Source organism: Ambystoma mexicanum, chromosome 1q (genome assembly GCF_040938575.1).
Source record: "Ambystoma mexicanum isolate Mex_15411 chromosome 1q, UKY_AmexF1_1, whole genome shotgun sequence".
NCBI classification, from domain to species: domain Eukaryota; kingdom Metazoa; phylum Chordata; class Amphibia; order Caudata; family Ambystomatidae; genus Ambystoma; species Ambystoma mexicanum.
The window spans coordinates 459,920,358-459,943,385 of NC_090922.1; positions in this window are offsets into that span (position 1 = coordinate 459,920,358).

Consider the following 23,028-nt stretch of genomic DNA (forward strand, 5'->3'; position numbering starts at 1 on the left):
AACCCTTGAGCAATATTTACGTGGTTATCTGAGTGATGGCAGGGATTCATGGGTGCAGTCTCTATGGTTGGCAGACTTTACCTATAACAACACTGATCATACTTCCTTGGGAATGGCGCCTAATGAATGTTTATACGGTTATGAACTGAATATGATACCGGAACATTTGCCGGAAAGGTGGAATATACCAGTGTTACAGGAGCGCAAACAGTTGCTTCTTGAGGTGAGACGAAAGGCACGAGAAAATCTGGGGAGAGCCAAGAGGCAGTACAAATGGCAAGCTGACAAGCACCGACAGAAAGGTCCTCAATATAAAGTGGGGGACAGAGTTTGGTTGTCTACACGAAATTTGTCTTTAATACGGTCATGAAAATGTCTACCTATGTTCATTGGGCCCTATGAAATTAGTAAATGTATCTCTGCAACTGCTATTACATTACGTTTGCCTACCTCTTTGCACATACGCATGGTATTCCATGTTTCTGTACTTCAACCTGCAGCTCCAGGCATAACTACGAAATGACCTCCAACTATCATGGAAGCAGGCCAAGAAGAATATGAAGTTCAGCGCATCCTGGATGTGAAGAAAAGGATTCGTAAATTCTGGTATTTGATTCAGTGGAAAGGCTATGGACCAGAAGACTGTTCTTGGGAACCAGCAGAGGAGGTACATGCCCCAAGGTTGGTCGGACAATTTCATCGGCAGCATCCGGATAAACCAGGCTCTTGGAAGGGCCCTGGGAGAGGAGGTAATGTCAGGAATTTGGGTTGGTGGAGGCGGAAGCGGTGTCAGGGTCTTCAGACCGCTTAAAAAGGTGATAAACACTAAAAAAATTACCTTTCCCAGCAGCCTTTGGGGGTTTGTGTAGTTCGTGCCGTGCGCGCATTGAGCCAGCTGTCTGTAATTAGTAACAGTTTATCAGGGCTCAACTGCGCACGGCAGGTGTGGCTTATTGGGAGTGTTCGAGGCGAAGCCATGCGGAGGATCACGCGGATTTACACACGCCTGCAATTCCAAGCAGGCACCTGGAATAAGGAAGAGCCGCGCACTGTGGACTCGCGCTGTTTCCTTTCCGCTCTGTATTCTTTCTTGAACTAGCACGGAGAACGTGAGACGGCGAGGACTGATCCACGCTACTATTACGGCGGCATCATCTTTCGTCTGGGAAGGCTTGTGATCTTCCCAGACACTCAGATAAGTGCTGGTTTTGTGTTTTCGTTTGCTTTCATCACGCATTGCATATTGACAGAATAGAACGTTGCAATGGTCATTAGAAATGGTTTAGAGCGAACATTTGGTGCCTGCATTGAGAAAAGGCACTAACTCTTGGGCAAGAATTACAACCTCTACCTTAGTGTTGTTAACTCATTCTCTCCGAGGGGGTTATTAAGAACCCAGTGCTATGTTTGGTGGTGACACACCGACCACTTGGTTATCCATGTTTTATGTGTGTAAATGTGCTAATGCTTGCCCATTGGGCCATGTGTCATGTTGTTCATGTTGGGATACCATCCCATGAGTTTGTTTCATTTTGTGCTTGCATATATGTATGTAGCCCATGTCATTGTGTATTAAGTGAGTACTAGGAGGTGCAGGAAATTAGGAAGGTGCAGTTGTGGCCTGTAGTAAGGGGGACATTACTGATGACCTGGGTTTTGGGGTAGGTTTATGTTACCACATCAGATATTAGGCAGTGTAGGGTTTTTACCCTGTTGCTTTCCCCGTCCTGTCCAATATAGGTGTTTCCTAACCCTTTATCCGGTTTTCCTAACTTTCCCTTCCCTGTCCACAACCTCTTTCTAACCCTCTTCCCCCCATTGGCTGCCACGTGGTATCCTGTGTTTCAATATCAGGTATCTGTGCCAACCACGGGTGGACGGTCGACTTCATTCGGCTTCTGTGGTTCGGGGGAGAGTGTCGACATACCTTCCTCCAACATTGGGTTTTGACAACATCTGAATGTAGCAGTGCACCTAGGGGCCGAAGGGAAAACTAGAGGTCATACAAACTCACAAAATGCACCTGATCCCAGACAGGCGGGCACCCTCCAAGGTCTTCCACCCTCGTTCTGGGCTATAATTGTATCCCTCCCTGCACCTCGCAGCACAAATCATGTGACCCACAAATGAAGGCAACAAAGGCCTGCTTTCTGATCCCTCTTGATCGATCGGGGGTCTAACAGGTTCATGATCAGTGGTCTGGGGTGTGCTGTTCCTTGGATTTCAGGGGTCTTAAGGCTAGGGCATTTGAGTGCTATGACTTAGAGTTTGGACTGGTGGGGGTGGGAGACCTATGCCCGCCTTCTCATGGGATTGTATCATACAGAGATGTTCAGCAATCCTGCAAAGGTCTTGCAGGGAACATTCTTCCCAGAGCACGAAGGCTGGCAACTTTTAAGGCAATGAAGGGTTTATGGATTTCTGCAGCTCTGGCCTTTCTCATCAGTGCCCGGGATACAACGGATTCCTTTCTGCATGTTTGCGGCCTGTGATGCTGGCTGGTGTGCCCCGATTAGGCCTTAAGTTTCAATATGGCTGCTAATATGTAAGATGTACAGTTCATCAAGCGGGGCACAGCACAGAGTCACATTCAGAATTACCTGTAGTTGTGAAGACTATGGCAGCGGGAAATGTCAGGTTATCATTGTGCCCTAATGAAACAGGGTGTAATGCAGTGAAGCTGGTGAAACTGTGTTTAGAACAAATTAGGGAGGTTTAAAACTATAGTAACCTCAGTACAACAACCTCGATATGCAATCAGTATAATCTGAGGAAGTGTAACTGTGCAGTATTGTGATACACTGAATATGATCCCTTCCTAAAATGTCTGCATGCCTCGATGCAAAATGAATGTCTACGTTCAGCACATGGCCAACTGTTAAATAATCTACTTTATATATCCATGAATTGCTATTCAAAACCATTCCCGAAAGAAACTCAGGACAGCGGTTATTGGTGCCTCCTACAGTCCTTCTTACCTCCACTGTGTGCTCCGTTCCATATTATACACATGCCTTCACAGCTGTCTCTGTCTCACTGAGGACCTGCCAACTCCTAATGAAGAAGAGAGTAGAACAGAAGATGCACAATGGAAAAGAAAATCATGACCTCAGAGTAATGCAGGGTGCGGAACAAAGACTAAATAAATACGATCATATTAAGACCTAAAGTGAGGGCTTGGAATCTTTATGTGAACAAACACTCAAGCACGCACACTTACTCACATGCATGCCTGCATACACACACACACGCAAAATGTTTGTTTTGCATACCTGATTCTTTGGCCACCTCAGCTTCAGATCCCCACTACCACTGTTTGATGCGCTCCGTCATGGCCTGTCCTCTACACAGACAGGAAGCAGGGAATGATGTCAATCAACACATCTCTCTTTGGGTCTGGGTTCCTGCAGCATTAATGCCAGAATCTCAATGCTTCTCATAGGCCATTATCATGGGGATGTGCAGATGCACCAAATACCAGCCCATATGCCCAATGGGCCATACAATGCTGGGGGAGCAAAATACACCAGAGCTGTATGTCACATTGAGTATGCGCAACTGCAGTACTCTAAACCATGGGGAAACCATAATTCCTGTACAAGATTACCTGCCCAGGAGCTGCTTGCTCACTGTGTCGGCTTTGGCTCCCCTATAATGGCTAGTAAGTCGACATCCTGTCACCCATTATGGCTGAGCCGCCACTGCTCTTGCCAAACTATTTCTTGCTTGCTTGTCTTTTCTTTAATTGACTTCTCAGAACTCTTCTTCCCTGTACTCCTCTCAGGTTTGTGTTGTCTGGGTTACTTTAGTTTCAGTGTCAATGGACCTACCTTTCTCTTTTCCCAGATGTACCACCAGAAGATAGATTTGACGTTGTCTTCCTTCCCAGTATTCACTTTTTGAGGGATGCTTTCTAGCCTTTCACGTTCTTTCTCTAGTTGAGGCATGGACTCCTCAGTCACAGTGGTTATTAAGCCTTTCAGAGGTTTTTATAGGATCCCGTAAATCCCTCCATGGGCATTGGCAATTTTACATCAATTTCCAGATGGTAGCATTATTTAGTGCAGTGTAATTCTCAGTCACAGAACACTTTGGGACCTTTATTCTAGATCCCATAACAAAGTATTGGACACTTGCATGTAATCTTTTCTCATTTGCAGAAATTCATTTAGATGCTACATTCTCAGCATTCATCATGTATGTTATCTCTTTCTCATTTACAGAGCAACTGGGGGCTTGGATTCCAATTCACAAATTGCAGTGGTGGCTTATTGTATGCAACCTCTTTCTCATTCACAGAACATTTTTGGACGCATTAAACACAATCTCATTTATATTCACAGAATGATTGAGGCATCTCCACAAGGCATATCCCGGAAATACCTGGGGCAGAGAGAAAATCCATCAGATTCAATTTGGCCCACTCTGTGATACTGATCCCACCTACAATTCTTCAACACAAAGGTGTCCAGACCATTAAGGGTCCAGACGAATAGCTTTTTGACATGGGTCCCAACAGTAAACCTGTTCCCAGGGCTCACCCTCCTCCCCATTTTCCCCAGGATATCACTCATCATCCCATTCCTGGAGTACTGCTGATCAGTATCATGGTACCCACCACTCATTCTCTGCATGACAGGTAATAACGGTATTAATAAACTTGTCAATGGTGGCCATATATCTGCAATCTGATAGATAGTGGCCATGTAGTGGTAATTGTCTCACTAGTGGCCCCGTACCTGTAATTTAGTTGCTAGTGTTCCAGAATCTGTAATTTCAATGCTAGTGAACCTGTATCTGTAACGTGGTTGCTTTTGGCCCTGAATGGTTAATTTGAATACTAGTAGTCCCTATCTGTGATTTCTAAAGTACTGGACAAAAATGTGTAATTTGCTCAATAGTGGCTCTGAATGTTTAGTTTGGTCACTAGTGCAATTTGGTAACTTGTGCCCATGTTTCCATACTCAGGATGTCACTAGTCCATAATTCATTGACCACCACTGTCACTGTCACCTTGCATATTTCGACTTTCATTGTCCTACAAGTAACCTTTAACTACACTTTCCCAGTGCCTCCAAGCCACACCAAAAGAACTTCTCTTCTACTTATTATGCCATTTGGTGAATCCCAGGAGTCTGGGACTAGGGAGATGAGTCTGCTATACTTACCACCCCCTAGGGGACAGGGTAGGCCGGATCCCTGTGGATGTGACCCCACCCCTTTGCGGGCAGAAAAACTCCCAAGAAGGACACAAGTTATCATCCCTCACCCCAGACGTTAACACTTTCATGGGAGAAGCGGGAGCTAAGGTGTATGATAATCCTACAATTAATTTTGTGATGGCTCGTTTGCTTTTTGCTCCAACCCTCCCCAATCTGCCTGGAAACCAGCTGAGAGGCAAATGGATCAGCATACTGGCAGCACATCAGAACAAGGACCAATCAGAGGTGGGGTTCGGCAAAGCCAAAAGAGCAAGAAGATTTAGAAGAGATGTATATGGTTGAAGAGGGAGAACGCCAGAAGCAGCATCCTGACCGGTTGGGTTCAGGTGGTGGAAAATCAGCGGGACCCACTGGAGGAGCAACCAGAAGAGTCTGATTCCAGGGTGCAGAGGAAGAAGAACCTCGGGATGCTGAGGTCCGAGGAGGAGCTGCAGCCACACACCCACACAAAGCGAGCAGGAAAGGCGAGTCGATAACAGGCGATGTGGAAACTGGTGGACACACAGAGGCAGTGGCTCCACAGCAGACCGAGCCCACTGCCCTCCCAATAAGCCCGACTCATGAGAAATAGGTATGCAGTGGCTCTAGGGAACTGTGAGTTAGGCAGAGACCCAAAGCAGATGGGCCAGAGCTCCATAGTGGGGTGAGAGAAAGAAAGAAGACCCAGTGTGGGGAGAGTACCATGGAAACCTGGAGATGGGAGAAACCCAAAAAGTCCCAGGGTAGGGAGAGCACTGAGAAACCTTGTGGCGGGGGGGGCAACACAAGAAACCCCAGTGGGGAGTGTCAGGGTGTGCTGTAAACACCTGAGCCAGCATTCTCTCCACATCATTATGGGGGAGGGTCGCCGTTGCGGTACCATCCCAGGAAGTGACGTTGGGGTCAGGGAGGGGGCAGTTGAGTGTTGGGGCAGTTCCGGTGTATCTTTAAATAAATGAAGACGTACGTTACCAGCCCGCGTATCATTGGTATGGCCGAGGAGTGAGTGAGCCATGCGCCGAGTTGTCAATGGCGATGAGTGGTTTCTACGGACCAGACACTGTGATGAGGTGTGTTGTTGGGCAGTAGCAGCGCTTTGACGCACCTAGGGTGAGCGGCCCCGGACTGCCGCATGGGTGAAGGGCTCGCATTCACTGCATGGCAGGAAGGGCCCATAGTACGCAGCTACACAAGAGGGCCGCTTGACAGCTCCACAGGGGAGCAGCGTCAACACCTCTGGCAGCCACAACGACCGCAGCAGTGTCCCGCTTGCCAGTCAAGCTGCACGAGTGGCCACGAAGGCCCAGTGGTGCAGGAGAGGAGACGGGATGCACACCCAGACCGTAGGAGCAGCCCCGAGCAGCCCAGGAAGCCTGAAAAGTCGTAAAACAGCCCATGCACAGGCAAACACGGCTGGGAGGTGGTGCCCCCCGCTCCAGGGACACGTGTGGAGGTGAGGCACCCCAAATATAAACCCAGAGGCACAGAAAACGCTGTGGCCATCACCAAGGCAGGTGGTATCGAACCACAGTCATAGACACTAGTATAAACATACAAAAAAGGAAAGGCAGCCCTGGGAGGGCAGGCACCCAGAACAGTCACGCGGTCACCATAAACACTGCACGGGCCGCTCCAGAAGAGCCACATACCACGTCCAATACACCCGTCCACCACAACATCATGTCGGAACCAGTAGCATCCTCCGCATCTTCGTCAAGGGCAGAAGGGGCAGCGGTAGACGCCGCCAACACTGCGCCAGCAGCAGGTGGAGCATCGCAGGTCATGCACATGCCAAACCCATTTGACTTAAGAGACATCACCAACCTGGCCCCCGGTGGGTCATATGGCTGAGAGACTTAAAGATTTATGTAGGGGCAATAGGTCTCACAGACGACGCAAGACTAAAAAACACACTGTCCATGGCCGTAGGGCCTGCAGTCAGGGACATTGCAGGAGAATTTCTCAATTTGGACACTGCAACATATGATGAACTTCATGGCAAGCAATCGGAATACTTTGCCCCCCACACCAACATTGACTACGAGCGTCCTGTTTTCCACACCACCAGACAAGAAAAGGGTGAGTCCCTTGACAACTTCGTTATGCGCCTCCGCATAAAACTTAAGTACTGCAAATTTCATCGGTACTCGAATGAGGAGGACCTAAGTTCGCAAGTGATTGTGGGATGCATATCACATCCATTCAGAAAACAACTATTGCAGAAACAAAAGTCGTTAGAGGAGATACTGGCCCTGGCCCGAATGGAAGAAGCTGTGGAGTCACAACTTGACAGTCTAGGCAAGATTGACATTTAACAGCTAGCATCGAACTCCGCGCTAATCAACAAGCTAGCCATCATCCCGAACTAAGGAGGAAAACGCTCAGAAGCCACGTGCTACAGGTGTGGATATGAATACCCGCACACAGGGGAGTGCCGTGCAGTGGGCCAACTGTGCGCTGCTTGTGGAGGGATGGACCATTTCAGGGCCGTATGCAAAAATGCACCCGCGCCCATGCCGGGTAGACAGAGATTCCAGGAGCGCAGAAGGAGCTCCTGCAAAAGGCCACCAGGAAACAAGTCAGAGAACGACCCCAGAGCCCAACAGAGGGAAGACACGGAACGCAGTCACAACTTGACAGTCTAGGCAAGATTGACATTTAACAGCTAGCATCAAACTCCAAGCTAATGAACAAGCTAGCCACCATCCCGAACTAAGGAGGAAAACGCTCAGAAGCCACATGCTACAGGTGTGGATATGAATACCCGCACACAGGGGAGTGCCGTGCAGTGGGCCAACTGTGCGCTGCTTGTGGAGGGATGGACCATTTCAGGGCCGTATGCAAAAATGCACCTGCGCCCATGCCGGGTAGACAGAGATTCCAGGAGCGCAGAGGGAGCTCCTGCAAAAGGCCACCAGGAAACAAGTCAGAGAACGACCCCAGAGCCCAACGGAGGGAAGACAGGGAACGCAGAAGCACATATGCCCATGAGGAAAGGTGATCTTCTGAAGGATCCAGATGCAGCCAGAGAAGGCGGTTTGTCCGATACATAGAAATGCGCTCACCCTCGAGCAACAAAACCCCATCATCCAAGGACAACCAGAGAAAGAAAGGGTATGTCTGGGCCCTCAACAATGACACAGCCACCCGGCACAGCCCCATCCTCATGCTGCAGGTTAATGACACACCGCTAGAGTTTCTTATTGATACAGGCGCCACTGTCAACATCATTAGTGAGCAAGCCTACAAATTGCTAGCCCGGCCACCAAAAATACGTAAAGCCACGGTAGACATATACCCATATGGGGCAACAACGCCACTGCCATGCAAGTGCACCATCACAGCCTGGTGCATGCATAAGACTCACGCTGCCAAGATTCCCACTGCACATATTGAAGACAGAGGCCAACAGTGACTGCATATTGAGTTTTAAAACGGCGGTTTATGTGGGCCTACTACACATTCTTTATCAGATAATGGCTCACAAATACTTCACCAGGCCGGAGGCAGTAGAAGAAGCCTTCCCAAAACTTTTCAAAAGGCTAGGAAAATTGAAGCACAGGAAAGTCCAGTTGCACATTAAGATGGAGGTCTCACCAGTGGCCCAGCACTACAGCGGTATACCTGTGAACATACAAAGGCAGGTGGAGGAGGAACTGGACAAACTTATCAAGCTGCAAGTCATTGAACCTGTCAAAGGCCCGACGCTGTGGGTGTCGCCCATAGTACCTGTCCCAAATGAATCACCAGACGGGTCAATACGCCTGTGTGTGGACATGCGAAGAGCAAACGTGCCGATTGAAAGAGAGAGACATCAAGCACCGCGAATCACTAGCATGATTCATCTCCTCCAAGGAGCCAAGGTGTTCTCAAAACTAGACCTGATGAAAGGGTATCACCAAATCGAAATAAGTTCCGAATCAGGGTACATCACGACATTTGTGACCCATTTAGGGCTTTTTCAATACAAGAGGCTCTGCTTCGGCATATCATCGGCCGCTGATATTTTCCAGGAGGAAATTCACAGAGTGATTCGACACGTACCAAATTGCCTGAACTATTCAGATGATGTTCTAGGTTTATAGTGATAAAACCGAAATGAAAACAAAAAGGTCGAAAAAAAATGGTTGAAAAAAAAAAGTCACATTTTTTTTTATGCCGTTTTTTATTCGAAATGGGGGGGTTCCCCCCCTCAAACCCCCTTTTTTTTACCATTTTTTTTTAATCCCAGACCCCAAAATAAATATATAATTAAAAAAAGAGTAATTGACTTTTTTTTTGGAGATTTTTTTTTTACCTTTTTGTTATTCGAGATTTTTGTTTCGAGATTTTGACCGACCACCGATGTTCTAGTATTCCGAAACACCAAGCAAGAACATGATGTGGCTGGACACCGCGTTTGTGCCGCACTAGAAGCAGTGGGTCTCATTCTCAACAAAGCCAAATGTGAGTTCGGAAAAGGATCATTAAGGTTTTTCGCCACATCTTCTCTGAGAAAGGGATGCGCCCAGACCCAGACAAAGTGGCTGCTCTTAATACGGCGCTGCCCCCCAAAAACACGACTGAACTGCGATCTTTCGTTGGTTTAGCCAGCTACTGTTCCAGGTATCTCAAGGACTACACCATTGTGAGTAACCCCCTGTGTTTTCTCACTCACAAAGGCCAACCTTTCAAAAGGTCTGAGGACTGCCAAAAAGCATTTGAGACTATCTGGAACACCAATGCCAGGGCAGAAGACATGGCGTACTTTGAAGCATAACGTGACACCAAAGTGATCGTTGACGCCAGCTCCGTAGGGCGCGGCGCCATCCTCACACAAAGAGACCTGGATGTGCCATCAAACATCTTCATAGTGGCGTACGTCAGCAGGAGCGTCACCCTCACAGAACAAGTATATTCCCAGGCGGAGAAAGAAAGCCTGGCGGGGGTGTGGTGTTTAAAGATGTGAAGGCAGGCGCTCTGTTACCAGTCTTTAGCTTTTCCTCCTAACGCACGTTTTCATGACTTCATCAATCTTCAGGGAGGCTGAGTTTGTTTGTTTTATCAGGCGGGTCTGCATTTCTGTTTCAGGTGTGACAAGTTAATTAGCTCTGAGGATTCTGGTACTTGTATTTTGCACACTTGATTTTGCTGGGAGGTGACTGGGAACAACTCCCTCCATAGCACAAATCTTCCCCTTGATGGGGGTAGGCAGACAGCACGGAAGAACAATGGTGCGATGAGCCGTATCTTGGGGATGGAGAAGTGTCTGAGGAAGAAGGACATCAGGGTCATGCACTGCCGGTCTCTTCGACCCCTCGAAATTATCGTAGGACACAGAGGAGCCACATGAAACCTCAAAGACTCATTGAAGAGATGGGGTAAAAGAGGTTGGTGATATTGTACTTTAAAAAGAGGGGAGATGTCAGGGTGTGCTGTAAACACCTGAGCCAGCATTCTCTCCACATCATTATGTGGGAGGGTCATCGTTGCAGTCCCATACCAGGAAATGACATTGGGGTTAGGGAGGGGGGCGGTTGAGGGTTGGGCATTTCTGGTGTATGTTTAAATAAATGAAGATGTACGTTGCCAGCCCACGTCCCGTGTATCATTGGTATGGCTGAGGAGTGAGGGAGCCGTGCAATGAGTTCAAGGGAGAAACACAGTTAACCCCAGAGCGGGGTGAGAGAAAGAGACCAACCCCAGTGTTGAGAATGCATCGAAAAGACCAAGGGTGGGGAGAACACAGGAAAACCCTAGAGTGAGAGAAACATGATAAACCCAAGCGTGGGAGAACAAAATAAAACTAGGAGTGGGGTGAGAGAAAGAGACTGACCCCATTGTCGGGAAATCACAGAGAAGCCCCAGGGTGGGGCGATCACTGAGAAACACCAGAGTAGGGAGAAACATGAGAACCACAGAGTGGGGAAAGCTCTGAATATTCTAGGGTGGGATGAAAGAGACTGACACCAGCGTTGGAAGAGAACCAAGAAGCATCAGAGTGGGGGAAGAGAAGCAATACAACCCCAAGGTGGGGAAAGCACTGAGAACGCCCTTTGTGGGGTGAAAGAAATAGAGAAGCCCTGGGGAGGGGAGAGTACTGAGAAACCTTCGGGTGAGGAGAACCCTGAGAAGCCCCAGGGTGGGAAGAAACATGAGAAAACCCTGAGCAGGATGACAGGAAGAGACCGGCCTTAGTGTTGGGAAAGCAATGAGAAGCCCCAGAGTAGGGAGAAACACGAGAAGCCTGTGGTAGGCCAGAAGGAGAAGACAGACCAGTTCTTCTTGTTTTGAGGTATTTTATTGAAATAATAGCAGAAAATTGCCTGACTATCCCTAACCTATGGCTTTCCTTACCTTACCAACTAACTAGGGGCCTCGTCGTCTTCATGGAATTCCAAAAGAATATGGTCTGTCGTCCATCCAACTGTAAGCTATTATATGCCTACCACTATAAGAAAACAAGAAAAGATCAGGAGAATGACTCCCTCCCTCATGGATACATTTTGTAAAGTTCCAAACAGCAAGGGGCCAGGATAATGACTCCTTTCTCCTGGATGTGTTTCTTCCACTTTCAAATAACAAAAGATCAGGAGAATGACTGCCTTCTCCTGAAAAAGCTTCTTCAGCTTTCGATCAACAAAGGTCTAGGAGAGTGACTCCCTTCTCCTAGATATGTTTCCTTTGTTTTTATATGCAATATTTGGATATTGCTGAGCTATTTCTCTAAGTAACTGATATAGTTCCTGTATGGGACTTTTCCCAGTCTATTTTTCCCCTTCTTGCTTTCTTGTAAGGCCTCTCCTCTTTAGCCTTATGAGCATTAGACATCCTGGGCAAAAGTCTGTCTGTGAAAGTCCTTCTTTTCCTTGTTCCGCTTGTGAGAATGTCTCTTTCTCTTCATCTCCTTCTTATTCTTAGTGTTATTCTGTTTCTTCAATTGATTTTATATTAGACAATGAATTTCATATTCTCCCACTTTAGACTCACTGGGCCTCATTAGGAGTTTGGCAGTAGCCGTGCCTGTATGGCAGGCACGGCTACTGCCAAACTTGCTACTGGCACCACCACCCACGAATGGGCAATTAGCGGTCCATTACAAGTTGAATGGGCCGGTAATTGCCCATTCGTGGGTGGCGGCATTACCAAGTTCCCCATCCCCATTCTGCCCATGGGGCAGAATGGGGGTGGGGAGCATGGATGCACCGGCACCGTTGATAACAGTGCCACTATGAGTTATGCTCGTGGATGCCGCACAGCCCACCAGGTCATACCTGGCGGGCTGTCACGCACCCGCGAGCAAAACTCGTAATTAGGCGGTATGGCGTGAATGGTGCCGGTGCCTTACCAGCACCGTTCACACCGTACCGCTAGGGTTGTAATGAGGCCCACTTTCTTTTATGTGGCCTTTCTTACTCTCTGGCCATTTCCTGGGACGAGTAGTATGAGTCTCAGGGATAGTTGACATGCTTCTTAACTTTGGTTTGAATACTGGGATAAGCAGGTTGAATCCCAGAGTATTCATTACTCTTCCTAACATCTGTTCGACTACTGGGACTATTCTTGACTCTTCTTAATTTATGTTCGACTACCGGGATGAGTATGCTGAGTTCCAGAGTATTCATTTTTCTTCCTAACTTCTGTTTGACTACTGGGACTATTCTTTACCCTTCTTAATTTCTGTTTTACTACTGGGACGAGTAGGTTGAGTCCCAGAGTATTCTTTACTCTTCTTAACCTCTGACCAAGCACTGGTATGAGTAGGATCTCCACACTCTCTATTGCCGTGATCCCTCCCGGTTCTTCCACCATTCCTGTTACCTTCTTTCACAGGGTTTGGTGTCGCCAAGCCTCTTCTCAGGAGCGTACTTCCCATGACTTCCAAACAATGTACTTTCCCGCTCTGTTTGCATCTTGCTTCTCCCTGTGTCTTTGCGGTTTCAAGGCTTCAACAGGCTCAGTGGCATTGTCGGACCATACGGTCCAGCCCTCCCGGGTCACGCCACTGCTCTCGCCTGCTTCTTCGTCTTGTGGGTTTCTTCCCCGCTGCTTGACAACCTCGGTCTCCTTCAATTTCCCTGACCAGCAGCACCTTCTTCCTTCCTCTCAAATGAAGTTTGGTATTCCCCACAGCCCAGCCATGACTTGGCTGGTTTCAAACTCACGAGCACCTTTCCGTTCTGACTCTAAGAGAAGTCCTTCCTTTGTTTTTATCTCAGGTAGTTGGGTCTTCCACAGTGGAGGGTTATGGTTCCTCCTCTCTGTCTCATGGATGTTCTGCATCCTTAGTTCACTCTTCTTTGTCACAGTATTGGAAGTAATCATTGTTACTCTTCCACCATGCCTATTCTTCCTAGTACTCGTCAAGGGATGTTTTTCAAGAGGAAACTTGATCTCTGTATGACAATAACACACAGTGGTCTGATAAAGAGTAAAAGGAGTTGGAGTCATCAGCCATCCCTTTACTTGGGCAATTCAATAAATCTGTCTTGGGGGTTTTTTGTTGTCCTTTTTAAAATATATGGAGAGGAACTAGGTTTGATTAGGATTTCTGGGCAGAGGGCTCAATATTATGTGTACTTTCTGATACCCTGACAAGGAATTCGTAGATTTGATCGAAAAAAATAACAAATGGGAGATTTGATCGAATTTCAGCTATACAAAAATTACACACAACTGAAAATATTGATTAAGTCTCCCATTCTGTATCATTACAGTGAACAAAGGGGGTGGGGGCTGCAGGGGAGTCCCTTGCACCCTTGCTCACTGTAATGGCTTCAGGGGTTGCGTTCCAGAAAAATAAAGGACCCTGTGGTGCCAGTTCCAAATCACGGAAGTGAAGGGAACAGACTTCGCAGGGACAAAGCAAGTTGGTGGCACACAGTGAAGTGTGCCGCCCAAAGGGTAAGTAAGTGCGTGGGTGGGAAGCAGGTTATCTGAAATGGCAGCAGGAGGAAAAACTGAACGTTATTTACGAAAAAAATAACTTTCGTTTTTTTCTCCCTTGGTCATTTCTGATTCAAACAATTCAGGGAAATCCCCCTGACAAGAAACCTTTATGTTTCTTTCTGCATAGAGTAATGCTTAGAGTCCCAGATTTGATTCTGACCTACTACAACTTTCACTCCAAAATATTCAATCCTTGTTCATCAGATAACCCACAAATGACATCATGGCTGCCAATCATGCTAACACAGAATTCTCTCCCTTAATTCTCCTTGCTATTTCAGCTCCTCATCCTTAACTACTCTTACTCATGTGTTATGAAAAGCACAGTCCCTCTGAAAGGAAAACCATCATCTCTGACATTATCAACTGCCACACTCTCCAGCTTGCTGTCATGTGTATCGGCGGAACTTGAAGAGCCCACCATAATAACACCACACTTGCTTCCCTGCAAACATAGTCTTCTACCTTCCTTTAGTATCTACTAATGATTTACACAAGAGGTGGGTTAGCCTAATTATCAACAAGGCAGACCTTTTTTCCCCCATCAAGCATCAGATTGCTCTCTTCCTTGGACCCACCTCCTTCACTTTCCACATGATGTTCAAGCCTCTTGGCCCCCTCGCATCCTTTGTGCTGTAGTGCACTTGTTGTTTCTCTTTCGTCACATGATGTGAACCTTCAAGAAACATCCCATCCCGAAGGTAACCTTGAGGTCTACCTCAAGACTTCTCCAAAATTTGGAATTCCTGTACTTTTCCATTAGTTACTAGTTCCATCATTATCCTACACAAGACTGTTATTGTACAGGTGAAAATGCCTACCAAGCAAAGTAAGCTCCTTTCACATTGCCAGCAGCCCTAATGGATGAGGCCTCATAATAATGTCTGTTAGAGTTACTGCCCTCTGTATGATTATCTTGTGTGCTGAAAAATGAAACATTAAACATAGGAATGTTTTTCACACCTCTCTTCACAATCTAAAAACTCATGCCAAAAGCCTTTCTTTTGCCCTCATATTGTTCTCATCCTAAATTACCAAAGCCAGCCTCACAATTCTCCCTTTGCCATCTGATCACACTCTCATTCATTTTAATGTCTCTGTTCCTGTACTTGCTCTCTTCCCCACACCTTGTATATGTCAAATTTCAAATTCAAACCAGGTTTTCACATTGCCCAGCTGGCCAAAGTGATACCCTCCATCGTTCTTCTATCTCTTCCTCAGACGTTAATGATTTGATCCTCGCTCTGTGCACCCCATTTAAAAACCACAATGCTGCACATGCCTTTTCTCCTCGTACACCTCCCCTATTCATGCCTCTTTCGTTGACCAGGCCTTTTCTTACATTCACTATACACTTACGACTAATGCACACACATTCACACCTTGCTGTCCCTGTCCTCAGCCCTTTTTTGCCTCTGAGATCCGGACCCTCAAACTAAACATGCATTGTGATCTAGAATGCCGGTGCAAATCACAACCCTCTACCCTTCTCCACAAAAGTCCCTTGCTGTCCTCAGCTCCATACTGGACTATGTCAAATAAGTATGCTGGCTCTATAATGGATTATGCCAAATCCTCCTACTTCACAAACATAATTTCTTCTGTTCGTTCACCATCACACTGCATCCTACCCTCCAAGCTTTTCTCATATCTCCCAAACTAATATCCATTGCCTCCTCCCTTTCTGCTAATGACTTTTCCTGTAGAATCTTGGACATTTGTGACACTCACATATATTTCCTCTTTCTCCCTCCCCCAACCATCTTCTGTCCACCACCTCTGCTACTGCTTCTTCAACTTTCATCTGCTACATTTTTAGAGCTTTTGGTGAGCATCCACCACATTGAGGATCACCACGCCCTTGGAAGGCACTGAAGACCTGGCTCTTCCCTTCTGCATCTTGACTGACCTAGTCAACTTCTTGGGTGAACTATTACCCCCAGACAGGTAGATGGGGGCATTGATGAGTCACGTGAGGAGACAAGACAGTACCGAGCACAGCACAGAAAGGATTTCAGTCGACCCATATGATCTGCGTTCCCTCATCACAACTACATATCAGCCATATCGCACTGGTACGTGTCACACTCCATCTCAATGGAAGATAGCTATGTCCCTCTAGGGGCATTGCCGCCTACCCACATACATCTGCAATAATCCACTACTCAAACTCCGATGGCACGTCAACTCTGCCACTAGAATGTAGCTGAATCCCATGACAAAATTTAGCCTAGCTGGGCACATAGTTAGTCTCCTTGACTCACATTCTCTCCCGACAGCCCATCACAGCACCCATCCAGTGGCTAGATCTTCATGGGTCACTAGCAGGGCCTTAGCCACACCTACATATCTTTGTTATGGCTAAAATGCACACATGCATTCTTAAATCCTCGAATCAATGTGTCATACATCGGACTTCAGTCCTCCAAGAGCGTTCACCCAGTTGGATTTGAGGCTATACCATTACCATTAGGCTCTATAAACACAACATAACATCCTTGTCTCTCCTACTGAATTAGCATCCATGCTTCACAACACCAACCAGGCTTACACTCACACATTTGCTGCTCAAACAGTCAATATTCTTTGTCTCAATAACCTGCCCTTGTGTCATTTAGCTCTTTAGTCTGTCTCATTATTATTATGATTATTATGATTATTATGATTATTATTATTATTATTTATTATTATTATTATTATTATTATTATTATTATTATTATTATTATTATTATTATTGTATGTATTGATGGCAGCCCTAGCTTCAGAAAGCAACAGAGCACTTTATAAGTTATAGGGCAAATACACAGTGAGGGAAGCAAAGATGCAAGCAAGTGGAGAGCTAACAATGGGCGCTAGGGGGGCAAACAATTAGGCAGCAAGGGATCTAAAAGCAACAAGGCTGGTACAGATCGCTGAACCTCAGGTTAGGTGAAGCGTGTGTGGACCTAGATGCTATGGAGGAGCGATTCCACTTAGTCTCTCCACTGGACTGTTCTGTGCTTCTTTTAGATCTGCAACTGTAATACACCTTTTGAAGAAACCCTCTGTTGACCCAAAGGTCCTGGTGAACTATCGCCCAGTTTCCCTTCTTCCATTTTTATTGGGCGACTGGACGTTTATAAAGGTTGGTTGATCATGGGCACCTGATATTAAATCTATCCAAGGCTAAGGGTAATATGTCAATGCTAATTGGATACACCTGGAGGTTTGTAAAGCAGCACACAATGTTTGCAAGAGACAGCATAAAGGTAGCAATTACAAACTCAAATCGATCTCTACAAACATAAACCAGACCATTTCATTCCGAAGTCTGATTTGGCAACTAGAACGGACCTCTCATTCCCAGGCTTTTTGAAGTAGTATTGTTTCTTTTACTGGCGTTAGTGATTTGCCCGTGGGTAAAACAATTCCAGTCATATGGGGAAGCCTGGATTAGAGCCTAGATATTATGATCCCAAAGTAGGGAATTTCCTGCTACGCTGTATCTGTCCCTTTCACTCCACTCCACACTAAAACACCTGAATGTAATGTTGCAGATAACGAAACTGGCATGACAGTGCTTAGAGCAATGGCCAAAAATCACACACTTTTGGTCAAATGTCGATGCCAGATATAGAAGCAGTGGTGTCAAATCCCAAAACGTTCAATTATAAAATTCCATAAAAGCAGTAAACAAATATTAAGTGCATAGGATGCACATCACACATTAAATAAAACACCACAACAAAAGAGTAAAACAATAAAACAGAGCTACCACATCTCATAATTTTCACCAAAAAAGAAGTGGACTATCCTGAATATGATGCAGACATTCAAATGTCCTCTTCCACTCCCTTTGCAAATGTCTGCATATCAGATGTCAGTTCTGCGCATTGTAAAGTACATCTAATTCCCAGAAATGGCATGTGCTTTACAATACACAGAAAACAAAGACATCCATCCACCTGTGATGTTCGTAACAGATGCAGGGCTCAATCCCAACCTTTTCATACATTTATTTTTGGCTTGGTGAATCTTTGAGGCACTTGGTCCACAAAATTGCCAAAACCTTTGTTACATAAGAGAAAAAGAGGGACTGGGGGGTTCTTTACTGAGAATATCTTTTTGGCATAGCAATGGGCGATAGGCAATGCCAAGGCATAAAAATGCCGAATCAGTACAATCGTTTTTTCCAAGCTCCTCCACTGTACTATCCAATGAGAAGTTTCCTAACAATATTTGCTCCAGTCAGCAGCTTTGTAAGAAGCAAGTCTAGTGCTTGGCTTTCCATTTCCCAGCTGCACAGTGGTTTCATATTGGGCTATTTCCCCACTGACAGTTGGGCTATTTCAGGCTTCCTTTGACAGCAGATCGGTTTTTTGTCCTCCTGAGACTGCCTTTCCACAAACACCCAACGCTCAATCTCTGTAATCCCACCCACTCATCCACCCCTACCCACAATATCCCTGCCTTTCTACCCCGCCTACCCAATCACCACCTCTCTATCCCCACCTACCCTACCCCCACCCTATATACTCCCTACCAACCACCCTACCATGACTCTCCCTACATCTGCCCACCCTAGCCCCACTCTCTCTACCCCCACACACTATAACCCTACTCTCTGTACCAAAACCCAACCTATCCCCTCTACCTACTCTCTCTACCCCTACCCACCCATCCCCTCTCTCTCTAACACCCCCACCCACTCACCATACCCTGCATCTCTCTACCTCACCCACTCTCTCTAACCCACCCACCCTACCCCACTCTCTCTAACCCCACCCTACTACCCAACCACCACTCTCTCTATGATCACCAACCCTACCCCTGCCCTCTCTACCCCACCCACCCTACCCCCACTGTCTCTAACCTCATCCTACCACCCTACCACCCCTCTCTTTCTGATCACCGACCCTATCCCCAACCTCTCAACCCCACCCAACCACCATTCTCTACTGTCACCCACCCTACCCCCACTCTCTATAACCACTCAACCTACCCTCACTCTCTCTACCAACCCAATCACCATTCTCTCTACCCATGCCCTCACTCTCTCTTCCCCATCCACCCTACCCGCAGTCTCTCTAGTATCCAACCATCCACCCTACCCCCACACTTTCTACCCCCAGTCACTCTACCTCCCCTCTCTATGCTTCCACCCACCCTACCTCCCCTCTCTAACCCCAAACACCCACTGTACCTCCAGTTGCTCTACCAAAACCCACCCACCCTACCGGCACTCATTCTACTGTTTTTTATATGTAGAGTGTGACATGCCTATGAGGGAATGGGTACATGTATCAGTAGGAGTTATTAGGTAAATAGTGGGGTTGGGGTGCATATGGTGCTGTTATTGGAGTGTGAGGATGTGTCCATAAAGGGATTAGGAGGATGGGGGATGAAGCTGTGTCTATTGGCTTTTGGGGTGGACTGACTGGTAGAATGTGTCTGTGGGGGACAGGCCTCAATTTGTACAAGCCATTGGGGAATGACAATTGACTCTTGCTGAGTGGGAAATAGTATGCTGTGTACAAGTGGGGGACTGAGCGGGCTTGTGGATGTATATGTCTGGATAGTAGCTTGCAACCTTTACCCCTGAATGATGGTGGTTGGTGGTTGGGTGGATATTGTGGAGATGTCCATAATTGGGATGGTGGGGATATATCTTTGTGCTAGGAAGTGGTAAGGGTGGGTTATATAGATGAACAATAAATATCAGAGCTATCTGATTTGTATTTCCTAATCCTGCATGATTTTGTTATGGATTATGTAGTCTGAGCATCTTTATTGATAATACTGCATAAGAGAAATGTTGCTAATTCCATGTAATTTGGCCATTATAGTGAACTCCCTACCTGGCCCTTCTTGCTAAACTTTTCCAATGTAGTCATTGATCTCTTAGGAATAGTGATGTGGGTCAGATTAGCCATTACAGATTAGAAACCTCATTCCAAGTCTGTCGGTCCAGAAATGAGGGTGTTGGTAGCAACGTACCGGCACCCTTTCTGGACAGCCAGACTACGAGAATGCAGCAGGCATGGTTTTCACAGAAGCACTGGCACCATTACCAACGGTGCTGGTGCTTCGGTGGGCCCATACCCGTGGAGTTTTATGGGACTCTACGGGAATGGGGAATTACAGTTTCTGCCGCTTGACAACCTTTAATGTCCACGTGGCCCCGGGATCGTAGGCGGCGGAACATTGTTACGAGGTCGGCGGCAACAGCACCGGTGGGTTACTGCGACCATAGATTTGAAATGCAGAGTTTGGTCATAATCCAAAGGAATATGTCTAGTCACACCTAAGAGACCTATTCCCCAAAAAGCTGGGAGCACACCTGTGCTATTTCTTTTTTTTTAACAAGGTTTATTTATTTAGCAGGAGCACATATTTGGTTACAAAACATTGCTGTGTTATCAGTTTGTTTAACTTTAAGGTCAGTCGTGGGGTGCAAGGGAGATAAAATAACCCTGACACTGGGTGGAATTAACAAAACAAGACAACAGATGTCCACATTCTTTTGGAACCCTCCCATCCCTCGCACGCCCAATGTGTGTTGATGGAACAACCAATAATTTTTAGTTTTTCTCTGATTAAAGATTCTGACTCCAATAGTTTATCTAAATCAATTTTGCTTTGATTACATAACAGTATTCATGTGCAATATATTAGTTCATAGCAGGTATATACAAACTATTGTGTATGTCAATTCAAGCAAAACACATTTCCAAATGATGTGTCTTCAATTATTAGGCAACATAGGATAAGTCTACACAATTGCATTCATTGTCAAACTTATGATGCATAAACATTCTCAATATTAGTATAATTCTGCTCAACACATATCGGGAATACTTTCCCTTCTTCAGGAGCTATTAATTCCTTGTTGTTGTGTTTCTTTCATTTTCTAAAGTCAATTAGATAAGACAATATTTTAGTCTCAAGTGTACTGCACAATTATTAACAACAATGATGTCTGTCATGTATTCTTAAAGATCAATAATCACCTGGATGATGCTACGTGGATGAGTGTGATTCCATTAATAATGGTTTATCTTGTGTTCAAATTTTTCTAACGCCAGTCTGTGTCCACCTAAAAATGGGACAGTATATATGGTAAATTAAAAGGATAAGCTGTACCATGTCCACTTAAAAGAAGCTATTTGCTATTAAAATTAGCCCTGAGCTAAAAAGAGTTCAGTCAGATTTTGGCTGTACCTGTCAATCGATAGCTCAAAAGGATTCCGTTGGTTAGTAGATTCCACTTGGCACAGTCAATTGTAAGTTCATTATGCACTCATAAAATTCCATGAATTACATATCCAGTTCCTTCCTGAAATACAGGTAGAAAAACTGTGTCACTCTTAATTTCAATCTCTTATTTTTCTTGAACCTTATATTGTTGTTAAAATTAGAATTCGACATTTAGCTCTTACCTATTAAAGGTATGTGTGTTCTAAGGTTCCTCAGTTGTTCAAATAGCATTCAATCTATTCTACGATGTACTCTGCATTCTGTAAACGAATGGGAAGGCTTTCTTTTAGAATAGGGAATAATCAGATGTTCCAAAACCCCTTTGGGTAAATACCCCTTAGGTTTAGAACATCCCCAACATCAGATTCAAAGTCCTGTGACTAGCGTTCACCTTTCTAGATCTTGTCTGTGCCTTGAATGCTGCCAAACTGGAACCGCGAGAATTGTGAATTCTCCAATGGCTGCTAGTGCCGCGTCGTCATGCCGCAGCGTGATGATGTCATCATTTTTTACATTTGTTCGTCACATCGTCATGATGAAACGTAACAGGTGTGTTCACTGTCTTTGTCATAGGTGTATACAATAGGGGTCATTTTGGGACCAGATTCTTTATCCTGAAGGTGTTACACCACTAACCATGGAGATGGTTTCCAGTTAGTACTTCTCATTTAGAAATGAGCTTACATTGGAACATTGATATCCTATAAAAATCCTTCTGGATATCTAACCAAAGGACAGTAAAAAGAAATGTAAAAAAAATGGCCACTGTGGACAGAAAACATAGTCTATTTTCTCTTTCCTTGGCGGCCATAGAAAACAAAGAAAATGGCTGTCATGTAAGGGGATAGGGGACTTTGTGTAGTCCCTTCTCTCTTTCCATGGCGACCATTCAAGTAAATCACAAAAAAGTAAATTCAAATGGCCACCATGGACCAGGGAGAAGGGACTATGCATTGACAGACTTCCTCATTCTGAATCCCAGAGTCCAAAGGAAGATAGATTTTCCAAGAATGCCAACAGGGGAGGTAATGAAAAAGAACAGCAACATCACCAAGTTCAATACATTGTTGTCCTACTCTTCGGTGGGTGAATCTCCCTCCATATGGTAGGCTCCATTGTACAGCCTCATACTGTCCTGTGTGAAAGAAACAAATCACAATGTCTAGTCAGCATGTACGCACTTAAGATGGGGTGACAAATGATTTCTGTGCCAAGATTTTTCATTGTATGAATGGAAAAATCCTCAGAAGGTCTAGGTAAATGGCACTAGAACTTTAGATAGACTATCTATCCATTGGGCTAGTAGCAGAGGCAGTGTAAGCTCCCTCCCAATCTCATAACGGTAGTTCTGGGTGGATGGAGGTGGTTAAATTCTATTGGGCAGATTCTCAAAAAGTAGAGCAAATTAATGGAGCACAGAGATTACGCACATTGCATGTGGGTTACTTTTAGAAATGCGCAGGTCACCTTTTTTTTCAAAAGGTGGCCTATGCATTTCACCGGGGGTGGGGTTCTTGGCAGTAGTTCAAAGATGGACTGCTCCATCGCTTGCATCCCAGTTTGAGGGATGGAAATGCAGGCGTGACAGCTGAGGTTTAACTTGCGGCTAGAACCAATGTATAACACTAAGCACACATATTTCTTATCAAGTGTAGGTAATTA